Here is an 8,223-nt window from a genome sequence, read left to right as displayed (position 1 = left end):
TGATCCTAGTGAGGGTTGGAATCATTTCTACGAGGGATTTTGCACTAAAAATATTCCAACAAAATTCGATATTTTTCATAAGCTTTAGTTTTGCATTTTTTCACAAAATTTTAGCTAAAAAAATCAACAAAAACAAAACAAAAAATTCCACCAGACTAACTCAAAACGTGAATTAAATGATCCTATTGAGGGTTTGAATCATTTCTAAAAGTGCTTTTGCACTGAAAATATTCCATCAAAATTCGATATTTTCCAAAGGCTATAGCCTTGCATTTTTTCTCAAAATTTTAGCTGAAAAATTTAACAAAAACAAAACAAAGAATTCTACCAGATTAACTCAAAACATGATTTAAATGATCCTAGTAAGGTTTTGAATCATTTCTATAGGGGCTTTTGCACTGAAAATATTCCATCAAAATGCGACATTTTCCAAAGGCTATAGCCTTGCATTTTTTCTCAAAATTTTAGCTGAAAAAATCAACAAAAACAAAACAAAAAAATCCACCAGACTAACTCAAAACGTGAATTAAATGATCCTAGTGAGGGTTTGAATCATTTCTACGAGGGATTTTGTATTAAAAATTTCCCATCAAACTTTGACATTTTTCAAAGGCTATAGCCTTGCATTTTTTCTCAAAATTTTAGCTGAAAAAATCAACAAAAACAAAACAAAAAAGTCGACCAGACTAACTCAAAACGTCAATTAAATGATCCTAGTGAGGGTTTGAATCATTTCTAAAAGGGCTTTTGCACTGAAAATATACCATCAAAATTCGATATTTTGAAAGACTATAGCCTTGCATTTGTTCAAAAAAAATTTAGCTGAAAAAAACAATAAAACTAAACTTCAAATTCGACCAGGCTATCTCAAAAGCTGAATTAAATGATCCGAGTGAGGGTTTAAATCATTTCTAAAGGGGCTTTTGCACTGAAAATATTCGAACAAAAATCGATATTATCCAAAGGCTATAGCATTCGATTTTTTCTAATAAAATTTAGCTGAAAAATACATCAAAACTAAATTTCAAATTCAACCAGACTACATCAAGAGGTGAATTAAATGATCCTAGTTTGGGTTTGAATCATTTCTAAAAGTGCTTTTGCACTGAAAATATTCCATCAAAATTCGATATTTTCCAAAGGCTATAGCCTTGCATTTTTTCTCAAAATTTTAGCTGAAAAATTTAACAAAAACAAAACAAAGAATTCCACCAGACTAACTCAAAACGTGAATCAAATGATCCTATTGAGGGTTTGAATCTTTTCTAAAGGGGCTTTTGCACTGAAAATATTCCATCAAAAGTCGATATTATCCAAAGGCTATAGCCTTGCATTTTTTCTCAAAGTTTTAGCTGAACAAATCAACAAAAACAAGACAAAAAAAATTCCACCAGACTAACTGAAAACGTGAATTAAACGATCCTAGTGATGGTTTGAATCATTTCTACGAGGGATTTTGCATTAAAAATTTCCCATCAAACTTTGACATTTTTCAAAGGCTATAGCCTTGCATTTCTTCTCAAAATTTTAGCTGAAAAAATCAACAAAAACAAAACAAAAAAGTCGACCAGACTAACTCAAAACGTCAATTAAATGATCCTAGTGAGGGTTTGAATCATTTCTAAAAGGGCTTTTGCACTGAAAATATACGATCAAAATTCGATATTTTGAAAGACTATAGCCTTGCATTTGTTCAAAAAAAATATAGCTGAAAAAAACAATAAAACTAAACTTCAAATTCGACCAGGCTATCTCAAAAGCTGAATTAAATGATCCGAGTGAGGGTTTAAATCATTTCTAAAGGGGCTTTTGCACTGAAAATATTCGAACAAAAATCGACATTTTTCAAAGGCTATAGCATTCGATTTTTTCTAATAAAATTTAGCTGAAAAATACATCAAAACTAAATTTCAAATTCGACCAGACTACCTCAAGAGGTGAATTAAATGATCCTAGTTTGGGTTTGAATCATTTTTACGAGGGATTTTGCACTAAAAAAATGTCCATCAAAATTCGACATTTTTCAAAGGCTATAGCCTTGCATTTTTTCTCAAAATTTTAGCTGAAAAAATCAACAAAAACAAAACAAAAAAATCCACCAGACTAACTCAAAACGTGAATTAAATGATCTTAGTGAGGGTTTGAATCATTTCTACGAGGGATTTTGCACTAAAAATATTCCATCAAAATTCGATATTTTTCATAAGCTTTAGTTTTGCATTTTTTCACAAAATTTTAGCTAAAAAAATCAACAAAAACAAAACAAAAAATTCCACCAGACTAACTCAAAACGTGAATTAAAGGATCCTATTGAGGGTTTGAATCATTTCTAAAAGTGCTTTTGCACTGAAAATATTCCATCAAAATTCGATATTTTCCAAAGGCTATAGCCTTGCATTTTTTCTCAAAATTTTAGCTGAAAAAATTAACAAAAACAAAACAAAGAATTCTACCAGATCAACTCAAAACATGATTTAAATGATCCTAGTAAGGTTTTGAATCATTTCTATAGGGGCTTTTGCACTGAAAATATTCCATCAAAATGCGACATTTTCCAAAGGCTATAGCCTTGCATTTTTTCTCAAAACTTTAGCTGAAAAATCAACAAAAACAAAAGAAAAATTCCACCAGACTAACTCAAAACGTGAATTAAATGATCCTATTGAGGGTTTGAATCTTTTCCAAAGGGGCTTTTGCACTGAAAATATTCCATCAAAAGTCGATATTATCCAAAGGCTATAGCCTTCCATTTTGTCTCAAAATTTTAGCTGAAAAAATTAACAAAAACAAAACAAAGAATTCTACCAGATTAACTCAAAACATGATCTAAATGATCCTAGTAAGGTTTTGAATCATTTCTATAGGGGCTTTTGCACTGAAAATATTCCATCAAAATGCGACATTTTCCAAAGGCTATAGCCTTGCATTTTTTCTCAAAATTTTAGCTGAAAAAATCAACAAAAACAAAACAAAAAAATCCACCAGACTAACTCAAAACGTGAATTAAATGATCCTAGTGAGGGTTTGAATCATTTCTACGAGGGATTTTGCACTAAAAATATTCCATCAAAATTCGATATTTTTCATAAGCTTTAGTTTTGCATTTTTTCACAAAATTTTAGCTAAAAAAATCAACAAAAACAAAACAAAAAATTCCACCAGACTAACTCAAAACGTCAATTAAATGATCCTATTGAGGGTTTGAATCATTTCTAAAAGTGCTTTTGCACTGAAAATATTCCATCAAAATTCGATATTTTCCAAAGGCTATAGCCTTGCATTTTTTCTCAAAATTTTAGCTGAAAAATTTAACAAAAACAAAACAAAGAATTCTACCAGATTAACTCAAAACATGATTTAAATGATCCTAGTAAGGTTTTGAATCATTTCTATAGGGGCTTTTGCACTGAAAATGCAAAGGCTATAGCCTTGCATTTTTTCTCAAAATTTTAGCTGAAAAAATCAACAAAAACAAAACAAAAAAGTCGACCAGACTAACTCAAAACGTCAATTAAATGATCCTAGTGAGGGTTTGAATCATTTCTAAAAGGGCTTTTGCACTGAAAATATACCATCAAAATTCGATATTTTGAAAGGCTATAGCCTTGCATTTTTTCTCAAAATTTTAGCTGAAAAAATCAACAAAAACAAAACAAAAAAGTCGACCAGGCTAACTCAAAACGTCAATTAAATGATCCTAGTGAGGGTTTGAATCATTTCTACCAGGGATTTTGCACTTAAAAATTCCCATCAAGATTCGACATTTTTCAAAGGCTATAGCCTTGCATTTGTTCAAAAAAAATTCAGCTGAAAAATACATCAAAACTAAACTTCAAATTCGACCAGGCTATCTCAAAAGCTGAATTAAATGATCCGAGTGAGGGTTTAAATCATTTCTAAAGGAGCTTTTGCACTGAAAATATTCGAACAAAAATCGACATTTTTCAAAGGCTATAGCATTCGATTTTTTCTAATAAAATTTAGCTGAAAAATACATCAAAACTAAATTTCAAATTCGACCAGACTACCTCAAGACGTGAATTAAATGATCCTAGTTTGGGTTTGAATCATTTTTACGAGGGATTTTGCACTAAAAAAATGTCCATCAAAATTCGACATTTTTCAAAGGCTATAGCTTTGCATTTTTTCTCAAAATTTTAGCTGAAAAAATCAACAAAAACAAAACAAAAAAGTCGACCAGACTAACTCAAAACGTCAATTAAATGATCCTAGTGAGGGTTTGAATCATTTCTAAAAGGGCTTTTGCACTGAAAATATTCCATCAAAATTCGATATTTTTCATAAGCTTTAGTTTTGCATTTTTTCACAAAATTTTAGCTAAAAAAATCAACAAAAACAAAACAAAAAATTCCACCAGACTAACTCAAAACGTGAATTAAAGGATCCTATTGAGGGTTTGAATCATTTCTAAAAGTGCTTTTGCACTGAAAATATTCCATCAAAATTCGATATTTTCCAAAGGCTATAGCCTTGCATTTTTTCTCAAAATTTTAGCTGAAAAAATTAACAAAAACAAAACAAAGAATTCTACCAGATTAACTCAAAACATGATTTAAATGATCCTAGTAAGGTTTTGAATCATTTCTATAGGGGCTTTTGCACTGAAAATATTCCATCAAAATGCGACATTTTCCAAAGGCTATAGCCTTGCATTTTTTCTCAAAACTTTAGCTGAAAAATCAACAAAAACAAAAGAAAAATTCCACCAGACTAACTCAAAACGTGAATTAAATGATCCTATTGAGGGTTTGAATCTTTTCCAAAGGGGCTTTTGCACTGAAAATATTCCATCAAAAGTCGATATTATCCAAAGGCTATAGCCTTCCATTTTGTCTCAAAATTTTAGCTGAAAAAATTAACAAAAACAAAACAAAGAATTCTACCAGATTAACTCAAAACATGATCTAAATGATCCTAGTAAGGTTTTGAATCATTTCTATAGGGGCTTTTGCACTGAAAATATTCCATCAAAATGCGACATTTTCCAAAGGCTATAGCCTTGCATTTTTTCTCAAAATTTTAGCTGAAAAAATCAACAAAAACAAAACAAAAAAATCCACCAAACTAACTCAAAACGTGAATTAAATGATCCTAGTGAGGGTTTGAATCATTTCTACGAGGGATTTTGCACTAAAAATATTCCATCAAAATTCGATATTTTTCATAAGCTTTAGTTTTGCATTTTTTCACAAAATTTTAGCTAAAAAAATCAACAAAAACAAAACAAAAAATTCCACCAGACTAACTCAAAACGTGAATTAAATGATCCTATTGAGGGTTTGAATCATTTCTAAAAGTGCTTTTGCACTGAAAATATTCCATCAAAATTCGATATTTTCCAAAGGCTATAGCCTTGCATTTTTTCTCAAAATTTTAGCTGAAAAATTTAACAAAAACAAAACAAAGAATTCTACCAGATTAACTCAAAACATGATTTAAATGATCCTAGTAAGGTTTTGAATCATTTCTATAGGGGCTTTTGCACTGAAAATGCAAAGGCTATAGCCTTGCATTTTTTCTCAAAATTTTAGCTGAAAAAATCAACAAAAACAAAACAAAAAAGTCGACCAGACTAACTCAAAACGTCAATTAAATGATCCTAGTGAGGGTTTGAATCATTTCTAAAAGGGCTTTTGCACTGAAAATATACCATCAAAATTCGATATTTTGAAAGGCTATAGCCTTGCATTTTTTCTCAAAATTTTAGCTGAAAAAATCAACAAAAACAAAACAAAAAAGTCGACCAGGCTAACTCAAAACGTCAATTAAATGATCCTAGTGAGGGTTTGAATCATTTCTACCAGGGATTTTGCACTTAAAAATTCCCATCAAGATTCGACATTTTTCAAAGGCTATAGCCTTGCATTTGTTCAAAAAAAATTTAGCTGAAAAATACATCAAAACTAAACTTCAAATTCGACCAGGCTATCTCAAAAGCTGAATTAAATGATCCGAGTGAGGGTTTAAATCATTTCTAAAGGAGCTTTTGCACTGAAAATATTCGAACAAAAATCGACATTTTTCAAAGGCTATAGCATTCGATTTTTTCTAATAAAATTTAGCTGAAAAATACATCAAAACTAAATTTCAAATTCGACCAGACTACCTCAAGACGTGAATTAAATGATCCTAGTGAGGGTTTGAATCATTTCTACGAGGGATTTTGCACTAAAAATATTCCATCAAAATTCGATATTTTTCAAAAGCTTTAGCCTTGCATTTTTTCTCAAAATTTTAGCTGAAAAAATCAACAAAAACAAAACAAAAAAGTCGACCAGGCTAACTCAAAACGTCAATTAAATGATCCTAGTGAGGGTTTGAATCATTTCTACCAGGGATTTTGCACTTAAAAATTCCCATCAAGATTCGACATTTTTCAAAGGCTATAGCCTTGCATTTGTTCAAAAAAAATTCAGCTGAAAAATACATCAAAACTAAACTTCAAATTCGACCAGGCTATCTCAAAAGCTGAATTAAATGATCCGAGTGAGGGTTTAAATCATTTCTAAAGGAGCTTTTGCACTGAAAATATTCGAACAAAAATCGACATTTTTCAAAGGCTATAGCATTCGATTTTTTCTAATAAAATTTAGCTGAAAAATACATCAAAACTAAATTTCAAATTCGACCAGACTACCTCAAGACGTGAATTAAATGATCCTAGTTTGGGTTTGAATCATTTTTACGAGGGATTTTGCACTAAAAAAATGTCCATCAAAATTCGACATTTTTCAAAGGCTATAGCTTTGCATTTTTTCTCAAAATTTTAGCTGAAAAAATCAACAAAAACAAAACAAAAAAATCCACCAGACTAACTCAAAACGTGAATTAAATGATTTTAGTGAGGGTTTGAATCATTTCTACGAGGGATTTTGCACTAAAAATATTCCATCAAAATTCGATATTTTTCATAAGCTTTAGTTTTGCATTTTTTCACAAAATTTTAGCTAAAAAAATCAACAAAAACAAAACAAAAAATTCCACCAGACTAACTCAAAACGTGAATTAAAGGATCCTATTGAGGGTTTGAATCATTTCTAAAAGTGCTTTTGCACTGAAAATATTCCATCAAAATTCGATATTTTCCAAAGGCTATAGCCTTGCATTTTTTCTCAAAATTTTAGCTGAAAAAATTAACAAAAACAAAACAAAGAATTCTACCAGATTAACTCAAAACATGATTTAAATGATCCTAGTAAGGTTTTGAATCATTTCTATAGGGGCTTTTGCACTGAAAATATTCCATCAAAATGCGACATTTTCCAAAGGCTATAGCCTTGCATTTTTTCTCAAAACTTTAGCTGAAAAATCAACAAAAACAAAAGAAAAATTCCACCAGACTAACTCAAAACGTGAATTAAATGATCCTATTGAGGGTTTGAATCTTTTCCAAAGGGGCTTTTGCACTGAAAATATTCCATCAAAAGTCGATATTATCCAAAGGCTATAGCCTTCCATTTTGTCTCAAAATTTTAGCTGAAAAAATTAACAAAAACAAAACAAAGAATTCTACCAGATTAACTCAAAACATGATCTAAATGATCCTAGTAAGGTTTTGAATCATTTCTATAGGGGCTTTTGCACTGAAAATATTCCATCAAAATGCGACATTTTCCAAAGGCTATAGCCTTGCATTTTTTCTCAAAATTTTAGCTGAAAAAATCAACAAAAACAAAACAAAAAAATCCACCAAACTAACTCAAAACGTGAATTAAATGATCCTAGTGAGGGTTTGAATCATTTCTACGAGGGATTTTGCACTAAAAATATTCCATCAAAATTCGATATTTTTCATAAGCTTTAGTTTTGCATTTTTTCACAAAATTTTAGCTAAAAAAATCAACAAAAACAAAACAAAAAATTCCACCAGACTAACTCAAAACGTGAATTAAATGATCCTATTGAGGGTTTGAATCATTTCTAAAAGTGCTTTTGCACTGAAAATATTCCATCAAAATTCGATATTTTCCAAAGGCTATAGCCTTGCATTTTTTCTCAAAATTTTAGCTGAAAAATTTAACAAAAACAAAACAAAGAATTCTACCAGATTAACTCAAAACATGATTTAAATGATCCTAGTAAGGTTTTGAATCATTTATATAGGGGCTTTTGCACTGAAAATGCAAAGGCTATAGCCTTGCATTTTTTCTCAAAATTTTAGCTGAAAAAATCAACAAAAACAAAACAAAAAAGTCGACCAGA

Source organism: Rhopilema esculentum, chromosome 15 (genome assembly GCF_057945365.1).
Source record: "Rhopilema esculentum isolate cy_ngs chromosome 15, ASM5794536v1, whole genome shotgun sequence".
Classification (NCBI taxonomy): Eukaryota; Metazoa; Cnidaria; class Scyphozoa; order Rhizostomeae; family Rhizostomatidae; genus Rhopilema; species Rhopilema esculentum.
This window is presented reverse-complemented; position numbering follows the sequence as displayed.